Genomic DNA, 12,604 nt, shown 5'->3' on the forward strand with positions numbered 1-12,604 from the left:
CTTAACATAGGGAATTTTGTATCTCTCTAATCCCTGCAAGTCCCCCTCAGTACGTATACCTTAGACACTGATAAATTGAAAGCTCATTTGAAACCAGAGCAAGAGAAACACCACGGAAACTCGTGGCACCCATCAGTTCCCGTGGCAGCTCTGCTGCCACCTGCGCTCAGTGAAGCCGACAGCGAGTCGGATCCAAAGGCACCAGCGCTCTGAGGYGGACCAAGATGTGCCGGAGAGCTGAAGATATTCAAGCATTGTGAACATTTCCTCTGGACATTGTACTGCAAAGGGAAAATAATTGAATTAGTCTGAGACTTGGCTGATGTTGACATTTTCAGAGAGAGGACTCAACTTGTAAGCTTCTACAACCTTGAATCTTTGCTGAGATAAAGTAATAGTTTGTTGCTTGGAATATCTTACTCACTTTAAATTTCAGATATACTGTCAGAAATATCTTGGGATCAAATACGCTCCCTAGATAAGCATAAGCCACTAACACGGATGGATTCTGTTTGCTTCTTTGTGACATCCTTTTCACTACTCTCAGTTTAAAATGAGTTTTGTGTTGGCAAAAAAACACCAGACAGACAGCTTTATAGACTGCAACTCCTATACACATAGCAAGTATATTACACTTTGCAGCACTCTAGCCATCCTTCCTGTCCCACTGTCCAGGCAAGGTGCTACCAGGAAGGGGCTCCTTCACAGGAGAGAGGTCAGCTCAGCCACAATGCTCATTCGGTTCATAAGCAGCTTGCACAGCAGGGTGTTAACTGGTGTGTTAACTGGTATTGCAAAAAAAAAAAAGGCAGCGAGTTAACTTGAGACTGAGGAAGATCATAACAATTCCAAAGAAGGGAACACCAGCCCGGGATTAATCTCCTTTTGGCATATTGTTTTAGGCATATTGCATCTTACAGGACTAGTTTATATATAAATAGCTACATTGCAAGTACCTGAATTTGGATGCCTGAATCCCACTCTAAATGACATTYACATAGCCAGAATTTTTTTTCAGTTGTTCTGGCTTAGGTCAGATTTAAAAATATGATTTCAAAGGAAAAAGAAAAGATGCATGTTGTGATTAGAATGTCATTTTGAAGCATGTTGTTATGTTAATCCCTTGGAAGTACTAAACTGCCATTTCAAAATGGATAATAATAATAATAAAAAGAAAAAAGGACTATATTGTGCAGATAGAATACCTTTTTTGAGAAACTTAAACCAGTCCAAAATAGATGTTATTAATATTATTAATTATTTTAATTTTACTTGTAAATAGCCAAAAAACATTCATGCTATTTTGCAGAGAAATAAAGGTGACAGTCTCTGAGTTAGGAGCTTAAAATATTAATGAGACTAAACATAGGAAGGGATGCTAACAAATGAGTGGATAAAGTGGGGTACAGATGAAATATTTTACAGTAGTTTAACTACATGAGATGAGTGTATTGTGGTGGCAACCCCTCTGTGGCTTCTTCGGCTCCTATGTGTATGTGTAAAGAGGGTGACAGACAAAAGAGAAAGGACTTGCCCAAGAAGACAAAGTACCAGAACTGGGACTAGAAACCACAGCAGTTTACYAGACCTACCTCAAACTGCTGTATCAAATTGCTCTCTGCAGAGTCACAAGAATGGAACAAAGAGAAGTCTGAAAGCACAGTGAGTTAAATCCTTCATTGCTCCTCTCTTTGTTGAAAAAGGTTAAAGCAACTTAAATAGAATTTCTCTCAAAGCATTCACATCCCAGTGGACAAATTTCAGTCCAATGTAATTGGAAAAGGCAGTTGAAAAACCTTGATAAAAGGGCTTGTGATTAAAATGCTAAGAAAAAGCAATAATGTTGCTTTGGGGTGCCAGTGCACTGTATTATAGAAACTGGCAAGGCTAATACAAGTTTGTTTTTCCTCCAGCCCCCGCAGTAATTTTCTAACACAATTATTGAATTTCTCATAATATTTGTTAGATATCTCTGGAGGGATGTTGTGAAAGCTGTGATTCAACCATTCTAAAGAAATTCTTATTGTCTGAATCAAGAAGTTGCATTCAATTCATGAACTCTAACCAGGCTTCTTTCACTTCCAAAATTTTTTGGACACTGTTGTTCTCATATTATTCCAAATTACAGACCAAATTCACCTGAGGCTACAATAGGGAATGGTTTCATTGTGTTCTGTGATAAGGTGATCAATTAGGTGCCTGACAGAACACACTTGAAACCAAGTGGCAGCATCTAACCCTTTCCCAGGTAATGAAAATGTCTTCTAGGATGACCTGTCAATCGCATCACTCAGATATCATGACAACCCTCTCCTCACGTCTTAAGGAAGGTCTTCAGTACCTGTGACTCTTCTATACTGATACCACTTGAAGTGACCCAAGACTATTGTTTAGGAAGCATACRCACGACCTTCAACCAGGCAGTGGAAGGGTAGGATTGTATACAGGGCTTCAGTCGTAAGATATCCAAGATACATGATAAAACAGAGTATTTTTCTATAGTTTTATTAACAAGACTGCCAAGACCAAGCAGCAAAGAGGGTAGCCATGATATATAAATTGGAAATGTGTAACGGTGGTTATTAACTGATAGAAAACATATGCCTTATAATGATGCTGATGCTACCAAAATTATCGGTAGGTCTGTAACTTCATATTCTTCAATGACAGAGTTATCTGGGGAAATTTCTCTTTTATTAGTGATGCTAAGAGGACTTTTTAACACTTTATTTTGCTATTTGGAGTGATGATTCTGAGTGCCACTGAACATTGCAAGAGAAGTTTATCTGACATAATATTCAGGAGGAAAAGATAGTTTGTTCTTATGAGTTTAAATAAGGGGACAGCATAATGAATGAGGAAAGAATCGATGCAGTGAGAAGAGGGGTGACRAAACAAGCTCACAAGAAGGTGATCAAGAGTAGTCAACATGGATTCACAAAGGAGAAATTGTGCTTAACCAACCTGATAGCCTTCTATGGTGGAATGACTGGCTGGGTAGATGAGGGGAGAGCAGTGGRYGTTGTGTRCCTTGACTTCAGCAAGGCCTTAAACACTGTCTCCCATACCATCCTCACAGACAAGATCAAGAAGTGYGGGCTAGATGAGTGGACAGTGAGGTGGATTGATAACTGGCTGAAAGGCAGAGCTCAGTGTGTCGTCATCAGTGGCGTGGAGTCTAGTTGGAGGTCTGTGGCTAGGGGTGTCACCAAGCGGTCAATACAGGGGCCAGTCTTGTTCAGCTTCTTCATCAGTGACCTGGATGAAGGGACAGAGTGCCTCCTCAGCAAGCTTACTGATGATCCCATGCTGGGAGGAGCAGCTGATACAGCAGAAGGCTGTGCTGCCATTCAGAGGGACTTTGACAGGTTGGAGAGCTGGGCAGAGAGGAACTTAATGAAGTTCAACAAAGGGAAGTGCAGAGCCTTGCACCTAGGGAGGAATAACCCCATGCACCAGTACAGGCTGGGGGCTGACCTTCTGGAGAGCAGCTCTGCAGAGAAAGACCTGGAACTGCTGGTGGACAAGAAGCTGACCATGAGCCAGCAATGTGCCCGTGACCAAGAAGGCCAGTTGTGTCCTGGGGTGCGTTAGGAAGAGCATTGCCTGCAGGTTGAGGGAGGTGAACCTGCCCTTCTACTCAGCCCTGGTAAGACCACACCTGGTGTGTTGGGTCCAATTCTGGGCTCCCCACTACAGGAGGATCATGGAACTGCTGGAGCACATCCAGCAAAGGGCTTCTAAGATAATGAAGGAACTGGAGTATCTCTCTTACGAGGAACGGCTGAGAGAGCTTGGCCTGTGCAACCTTGAAAGGAGAAGGCTGAGGAGAGGGGCCTTATCAATGTGTTTAAATATCTGAAGGAAAGGTGTAAAGAGAATGAGGCCAGACCCTTCTCAGTGGTGCCCAGTAATAGGATGGGAAGCAAAGAGTACAAGCTGAAACACAGGAAAGTCCATTTGAATATAAGGAAAAACTTCTTTACTTTTAAGGTGACTGAGCACTGGAACAGGTTGCCCAGAGAGATGGTGGAGTCTCTATCCTTGGAGATATTGAAAAGCTGTCTGCACAGGGTTCTGGGCAATGTGCTTTAGGTGACTCTACATGAGTAGGGAGATTGAACTAGACGGTCTTTAAAGATTCCTTCCAATCTCAACTGTTCCATAATTCTGTGACAAATGGAATGGATGTGGGTAAAGCATAGAACATATATATGTATATATATTGTTTCCATACATCACACGGAAAACTGATCTTTCTGTGAAATAGCAGAAATAATCATGCTTACAGCTTTTAAGGAGTGTGTGATCTGGAATAACATATTGCTCTGCAGAGTGGAGTCTTCCAACATATTATAGAAAGATTATGAATAACATTATACCATCTGGAATCCTATTTCTCCATATCTTAAGTGTTAAAATAAAATTAATCACTGAAGTATGAAATCAAAATAGTCCAAATTAAACAGAATTTCTGTTGCTCAGCATCACTTGGTCATGTTGTGATGGGATGTGCTGTTTTGTTTCAAGCATCAAAAAGAGGTGGTGAGATTTTCCCACTTTGTAAATGTTTTATTAGACAGCAGAGAAGATAACCAGATACCGAAAAGAAGACTGACTAGATGCATCATCCTGACAAAAGCCGGGGGAAAGCAGTAACCCATTCTGCGGAAACAGACTGTTTGCCATCGTCATATCTCTGCCTCTGTGCTGCCAGTTTTACTGTCTGTCCGGCAGGCTTAGGTGAAAAGTGGAATTTATCCTACTCCATTAACCTTGCTTTGAGCTTGGAACTCACTAAAGCATATACATATAAAATCATTCAGTTCCAAGCTGAATGCTCCATAGTTTCTCCAAAAATTGTTCCAGAATTATTCACCATGCCAGTTTTCAGATTGAACGTGACTGGCTGTAGGTTCCAGCTACCAATTCTTCCACTCTTCTTTTTTTCTTCAGCAAAGGATATTTAGTACCTCACCTGCTATCTAAGGTAATCACACTATGCGAGTCTTCTCTTGCATGTCTGTGGATAAAGTAAATTAATCAAACTATGTATGAGCATAACTAAATGGCTTTTTCTGTAGCAGCATCTTTGCAAAATCATGAATATTGAAAGCGGGACTCAGATAATCTAAATGTAGTTGTCTGAATCACAGATGTCTATTCTAAAACAATAGCTGTGGCTCTCTGCCCAGCCAATGGAGAGAGACAGCAGTGTCAGGAGTCAATTCCTCTCACCTCTCCTAGGCACCTCAGATCAGCTGATTGCCCTGTGGAGGTGTCTAATTCTCTCTACTGAATATACAGGATGCCTGAACAGCTAATTTAGACTACATGCCTTGCTTTTAAATGATGAATGCTAGGTTAGATGGGTAGCACAACAGAACTGAACAAATTCTTCTATCAATCAGAAAAAAAGAATCACCTCCCACTCCTGGTCCTTACTTCAACTAATAGCCCAGCCAAGAACTGAAGTAGCTCTTTTTTTCACTTGCAATTTGTATTCTATTGCATGTCCACTGCAAGCCCTAAATCCAATTAAGAATCACATGTTTTTGGCATACTTTCGCAGATTCTGCAGGTAGGCACACTCACTCTGTGTTCCTGGATGTGCGCTTTTTTTGCATTTAGCCACAATTAAAATGCAGGTTGCGTGCAGATCAGTTTATCAGATGGCTCCATCCTCATTGCTCTTACCACTGGGCCACTCTTGCTGTCAGGTATGTTTAGCAACAATTTATACTGGCAYGGACCCTAGAAATGCATTGTGTACCGGGACCCAGGGTGCTGCTAATAAAATTCACTGTGCTGTCCCTGCTTTGGAGAGATTAGAAACTAAAACAGATCATCTGTTCACCATTCATTACAAATGCTACAACATCCCATATCGCTTCAGTTTTGAGGYGAAAGAAGGAGAGAAACACACCTGTCTATCGAGTTTGAAGCTCGTTTTACACAAGTGCAGTGCTTTGAAAGCAAACTGTTATCACAGACCTGTCAGTTTGAATGAGGATCGCAATAGGATGGCTTTTTTTAATCCAAGATACTGTACAGCAAGTTTGCAGTTATTTCAGTTTTATTCACACAAAACGGCTGCACAGATGATTCCAGCTGCTTTTACATAATCCCAACAGTTTAAACAGAAATGCCATAAACTACTGCTGCTAAAAATACGCTCTGTGTACAAATCCATTGGATTACAGAACTGTGATTTGAGGAGGCTGATGTTAATCGGGCTGTAACCCTCCACAGGCAATGCTGAAAAAGCTCCTGCATCACCATACAAAACTCAAGTTCGTTTTGATGGAAGAAAYAGAAAAAAGAGTACTGCTTAAATCAGCATTCTTAGATGTATTTGTTAGACATCACCATACTCAGTGGTGATATTAYCGGAGTTTAGAAGAACACTGCTGAAGGATTGTACATGATTTTCAAAAGCCATTTTCTCCTCACTGGGAAGATTAATGCTATTCAGATAAACCATCTCTGCTAGAGCAACAGAAAGGTCAATACATGCCTAACTTTTATTTAATGGRGAGAGGATAGTTTTACAGCAGAACTCCATGACAGCAGCTCTTTATAGCATGTTACAGAAACAATTTTAGGAAAACAGCTTGTGTTTTGGAATCGAATTTGCCTCTAGGGGAGTGTTTTGCTGTTGATTGGAAAGACACTGTGGTCAAATTTAACTGAAACTGAATTTAACTTAGAAGAGTTCACTTTTTACTAGTTAATTCCTTGTGTCTTTTCCAGCGGGGGCAGAAGTCCAATCATTTGCATGAACAGCCACAGTGAGAACAGGAACGCACAGAAGTCTGAGCTGTAAAGGTGTAACGCAGCGTTTAACACTGGGGTCAGTTTTAGGACTCTGGAACGWTGCAGAACTGCACTTTGCAGGAATGACTAATGGGACAGACACTAAACCACTCCGGAAACGGGTGGCACTACTTTGTGTCCTCGTACCACGGGTGCTACTATTACTGCTACCCCCTGTTCTCTGCTTCCACCTCCGCGGTGGATCTGGCAGAAAGGACAGAGGAGCAGCCCTCWGTCACTCCTCTGCAAATTCTCCATTTCAAGTTACGTTGTAGATCCATGCGGTTTGAGATAATCTAGCTGATTTTGTTGTGAAATGAATGAGGCTGGGAAAGAGCAAACTTTCTGTGGATTTAATTTGATTCCTTAGAGATTCTAAGTAGCTCAGTGGGCAGAGAGAAAGGTGTAATGAGGAAAGGAAGCAATCCCAACTTTTTTACTGAGTATAAGTAAAATCACTACTATCAGACAAATCCTTGAGTGCTGTGAGTGGGAATGGTCCTATCAACTGCTATTTAACCTCTCCAGTGATTCTGCATCCATGTGTGTGCAGGAGACCAACTGCTTTAGTTTGGTCTTCATGACTCTGCCAGTGCGAGTAAATAATGTGGGCAAAGGGCTGTTGCCCTTTGAATGCTCCTTCCTCCCAAAATAAGGTGAACTTGCCCAAGGCACCATTGGGGCAGAGTTTCCCCAGCCTTGGAGTGAGCTGCTTAACATGGGCCAAAACCGTTCCATGGAGCATGCTAATAACTAAACACCGGAGACCATCCCCAGGAGGGTGTTGAGGTCCCTCGTGTGCACTTGTCCTGTTTTATCTGCTAGTCTGGATGTAGCCTGGAGGATCTGTGAGGCAACGTTTTGTCCTGCTGAGTAAAAACTGGATGAAAGAGTAGATAAATAATCTGTATTTTTAACACAGCTTGTCATCAGTCCCCTGAGCAAATCTGGGCTSTACTTCTGTTAGCGTCTATTCAAACTTACAGAATACAAATATTTCATTAAGGCTGTTATTAATGACTTAGTGATTTGGAAACTCTTCGTTATTTTTCAGCGCTATTCACAACTAACAAAGATTGTCTGTTTGCATAGTGAAGAAAAACAAGGTATTCTTCTACTGTATTTACACTACAATGTGAGCTTTACATTGAAACTATATAGAGTTAGAGACTCTATATAGAGAGAYTTTCTAAAAGTGAAGCTTTTGGGAAGCTGCATAATGTTATCAGAGAATATCCTAGCCCTCTGTTTCTGCTCTCTAGCTGTGGAACGCTAGAGCTCTRTTTAATAATGCTACAGTGGTGTTAAAAAGGCTAGGGTAATGGCTTCAGCATTTGTTTCTTAAAAATTAAAGTCTGTTTCTATTTTAAAGAAGCAACAGCAAAACAAAAGTGACAAAAAATATCCCTTGGGAGGTATTTTATCGAAATTCCAGAAGGATTCGAGATAGGCAAAATGCAGTTGTCCAGATCTTAGACAATGAATCTTGATATGCTTAAGTGTCCTCATCCTTGTAAATATTTTCAGATTTTGGATTTTTCAGTATTGCCTGTCCTCCTATACAATTTGCATCTCCTAGAAAGCCCAAACATAGAGCAGAGCARCTATAAATCCAGCACATAACAAAGAAATGGTGCCAGCCCCAAGACGCGAGACGTAAGGCCTAAAAGGTACGCAGCAGTTTATTTAGGCAGAGTGTAAAGTGCTGGAGACAACCCACAGGTGCCTTTTTTTGCCTTGCAAACACTTCTTTCAGGATCCAGGCTGACTGAGCCAAACCTCTAGGTGTCTTTTTCTCGTTTAAGGTTCATAGATGAGCTGCCTCCATAGTTGAAGAGCACAGTTTGTGAGGCACACTTACGACTCAGCCAACGTGTCCAGCATGGAGTTCAGCAGGGGCAGCCYCTCGCCACTCCGAAACCCTTGCTGTGGCAGCAGCGGCCAACGCTAGAGCTAGCAAGATCGTGGTGGTCTCATCCCGCAGGGCTGCAAGTAGTGTGGGCGCATTCTCCCCAGAGACGAGCCCAGGGCTGTCTTTGCCCAGCCAGCTCTCCAACCTTGGCCTGTTTAAACAAAAGGTAAATGGCAATTCCTTCCCACTTGTGTCTTTGAAGGAAGCAGTTGCCTGGRCACAAGATAAGGAACAGATTTCAAGTGTAGATCCCACTGTCCTAAAAGTGCTTAAATTCTCACTTTAGTGTCTAAGTCTGCAAGAGAGAGCTACTAAAACTTTCCTGTCCTTGCACTAGACCAGACACTGACCTCTGGCCCTTGGTCTTTCCCCTCTATGAGGCTTTCTTTTTCCTGCACAGCTGAAACAAAGGTGTTTACCACCAAATTCTTTTACTCCACAAGCAACTTCTAAACTTTGTASCATTGAGTGTTACAGCTGTCATGTCCCTCTTTAAATATGGTTCTGATCATCTAAGTCAGCTAGCTGGCCTATAGGCATATGCAAACATCTTGTATGAGGAACACAAAGAAATTTGAAAGAAACACTGGTTAGGYTTGAGGAAACAGTCTTACCACCTTTGCTAGCTAAAACTGCTGATTTATTTTTCCTTGTTTCAGGAAATAGGACTGCAATGTGACATTTAACCTTATCTATCCGCTAAAAAGTGAGCACTTGCAGTAGTGACCAGACATCCAGGTTGGACAACCCTTCTGCTGGWAATTCAAGGGAAATGTTGCCTCCTTACTGGAGAGCCCAAAGTATTTTCTTCACCAGCTGCTTTTCCTTGAAAAGCTSCCACCCAATTTGTGAGTGCATGACATTTTGAGAGTCTGCAGCCCAGAGGGATGCTGTGTTCAAGGGCTCATGAACCAGGAGGAAAACAAAGATATTTAACAACATTCTTGTGCTTGTCTCTAGAAGATCTGCACATGCTCAATACTTTCTGCTGCAACAAATGAGTAACATCACTAAATTACTGAACTAAAAAGGATTTTGGGTACCAGCATAGCACTATACCTCTACCAGAGACAGGTGGCATGTCATTACAAGCAAATAGATAGGTATCATCCATAAAATTCTGTAGCATTTCTTGCTAGAGTACCACAGCAAAATTAGCCATTTTCTTCTGTTAGCCAGCTAATATATTCCCATGTTTGTTTTTTTCTGAAAATTCCTTTTCATCCAATTAGTTACTTCCTGCATGATAGGCTAAGGATGATAATTTTTTCTTATTAAATGCATACAATTGTCAAGCRGATCAACAACAAAAAAGTTTATGTACGTACAGTAATTGGTGTATGTGGGTGAGTCATGCCCCTGATTTGCTTCCGAAGCTGGGTTTTACTTCAAATATTTTGTTCGTGTTCCTTTGYGCTTTTTTTGCTACCTACCATAAGAGTAAAACACATTTCCTGTGATTTAAACTCGGAACAGACGGGTTAGGATAAAGGAAACCATTGAGAGAGACCAAATGAGCCAGTTTTCTGTCACTCTTTGCAGGCTGATTACAAGTCTCACACTGTGCCGTGCCCCCTTGGAGTGCTTTACAAAAGATTTAAAATATGTTGAAAAAGGTAAATGGAATTCATCTAGGAAAAAAATAGAAAGATTTTTCTGACAGCCTTTGTTCCACCCAAATAAGGGACTGCTTCTGTATCATGTAGTCTTTGTGCACAGCGAAGCTTGTAGACATTCACAATGGCTTTAATACAGTGTCATTGGGAGACATCCTAGCTGACACCACTACCTTCTTGTCATGTTGAAGTTGTCCTCCCTTCCAAAAGACTGTCACTGTTTTGTGGAAAAAAAACGGGGGCAGAGGTGGYGGTGAGGGTTCTGCATTCCCACAAAGCATATATATTATTCTATGAATGGTCTCATTAAAAARTAGGGATTTAACCACCTTCTGCTTCCTAGAGTTTCAGACTAAGAAAGGAGTGATACAAACTGCRTTAATATTATTTTAATGAATGGCTTCTTTTAATCTTCCACACATCAGAGGCAGAATAGCTTTTCTTGAAGAACAAAACATCCAAGCACATATTTTGTGTCTTCCCCTACTGTGTTAATGAAACTGAGCAGGTTTTAGGAAAATCAAATTAATCTACTCTTTAAATATTCACTAATTTAACAGGAGAACCAGAAAATTGGTCACTAGTTATTCAGTGAATGGCACTCTCAAACTGGCTATGTCCATATGATCACCATGATCTTTTTTAACAGCATCTAATTCTTTATGTAGTAAAACATCATACTGATATAACTACGTTCAGAGCCATTAGCACTGTTACTGCTCAGCTGTTTTCAGCAGGTCTTCTCCTTAAAAAATTATACCTTGATATGACCTTGTATATTCTTTGCAAAGGCATTAAGTAAGATTTCTGGTGTCAAACCAGTAGCAATCCTCAGGGAGCCTACAGCCATAAATACTGTAAAACTGGAAATTAAAAAAAAATGTAAAGGCTCTGGAAAAAAAGTACTCTTAAAACTTATTTTCAATGAAACAGACTCCTGAATGTGTGACTGCTTCTGAATATGGACCTTATGCAGATATTTTGTTGCTTTTGAAAATGCTACTTATATTGTTATGTACCTATATTCTAGACCTCTCATATTTCTGTCCCAAATTTCCTAGGCAGAAGTTTATGAATGTGCCCATGAAGCGTGATGTGCCCAGAATGTACCAGGCGTGCCAGACACCTACTGCTGTAGAGTGAGCCTGAGCCCTCCCGAACGTGGTGGGCTGTTTGTGAAAGCACAGATCAACTGCCCAAAACACAAGCAGAACCTCTGAGGGTCCTGGTACAATTCACCATCCAGCGGACTGTAGCGAAATGCTGAGGTGCACATGCATAAGGGATAACTATCAGGAATTTGGGGAGATTTGGAAAGGCTCTTAGATGACTGCTAGAGATCTGCAAATCCAGGACTCACGTCTGGAGTCYTCTTCTCCCACCTATAAAACATTTTTTTCATTGGAAAAAGGAAACTTTTGGAGAACCTTGATCACAGCACTCGTGTTAGGGCTAAAGTCAAGGGGATGATGCGGAATGCAGGGCTGCCCCTCCAGAAAGAGGTACAGTAGTGGTTGTATACATTAACATTTTTGGAGACTTGTTTATAAAGTAGTTTTCTGCAGTGACACATACAGCATGGTCCAGCTTACTATTGTACCCACAGAAATGAGAGAGAACTGGGATACAAAGGCAAGAATCAGTGGAGACAGGAACTGCCTAAAMCAGCTTCCCCACAAAAGCCAGCATATTGTTTAATCAGGAAAGGTTTTCCAGAGCTCGATGTGGTCATGTAGGTCTTCTCTGAACCATTTCAAATTTACGAATATCCTTTAAGAAGAGTTGCCACGAGGGCTGCCACTCCAAGAGAAGCTTCAGTGGAGCTATAGGTTCCCCTGCCTCCTAGAAACTCCACTGCTTTGTACTGGGAACACTGCTTCCTTCTGCTGCCTTTTTTGCTCTTAGYAAAAAGGGTCTCACGGGTTGCCTTAGCACAGAATCACAGGATGATTGAAGTTGGAAGATCATGTAGTCCAATCCCCCTGCTCAAGTTGGTCACCGCTGTTACTGACTTAGAAATCAGTTTATTTATTTATTTATTTTGATCCTGAAATCYCTTTCAAAATTGTAACTGTCCCAAATACAGGTCCCTCATCTTCTTGTCTTGTCCAACTGCTGCAGAAATCATTTATTTTCACCTTTCTGTCACATAGCATCAGGCCAGGAAGACTCCTTAGCACTACCAGGAAATCCAKCCTCTATTTCATGATGATTCCTCATTTACAAGTATTCTGTGTAGTTCATCACTTAGCCAATTTTT

Source organism: Rhea americana, unplaced genomic scaffold, assembly GCF_003343005.1.
Source record: "Rhea americana isolate MKP2758 unplaced genomic scaffold, rheAme1 scaffold_45, whole genome shotgun sequence".
Classification (NCBI taxonomy): Eukaryota; Metazoa; Chordata; class Aves; order Rheiformes; family Rheidae; genus Rhea; species Rhea americana.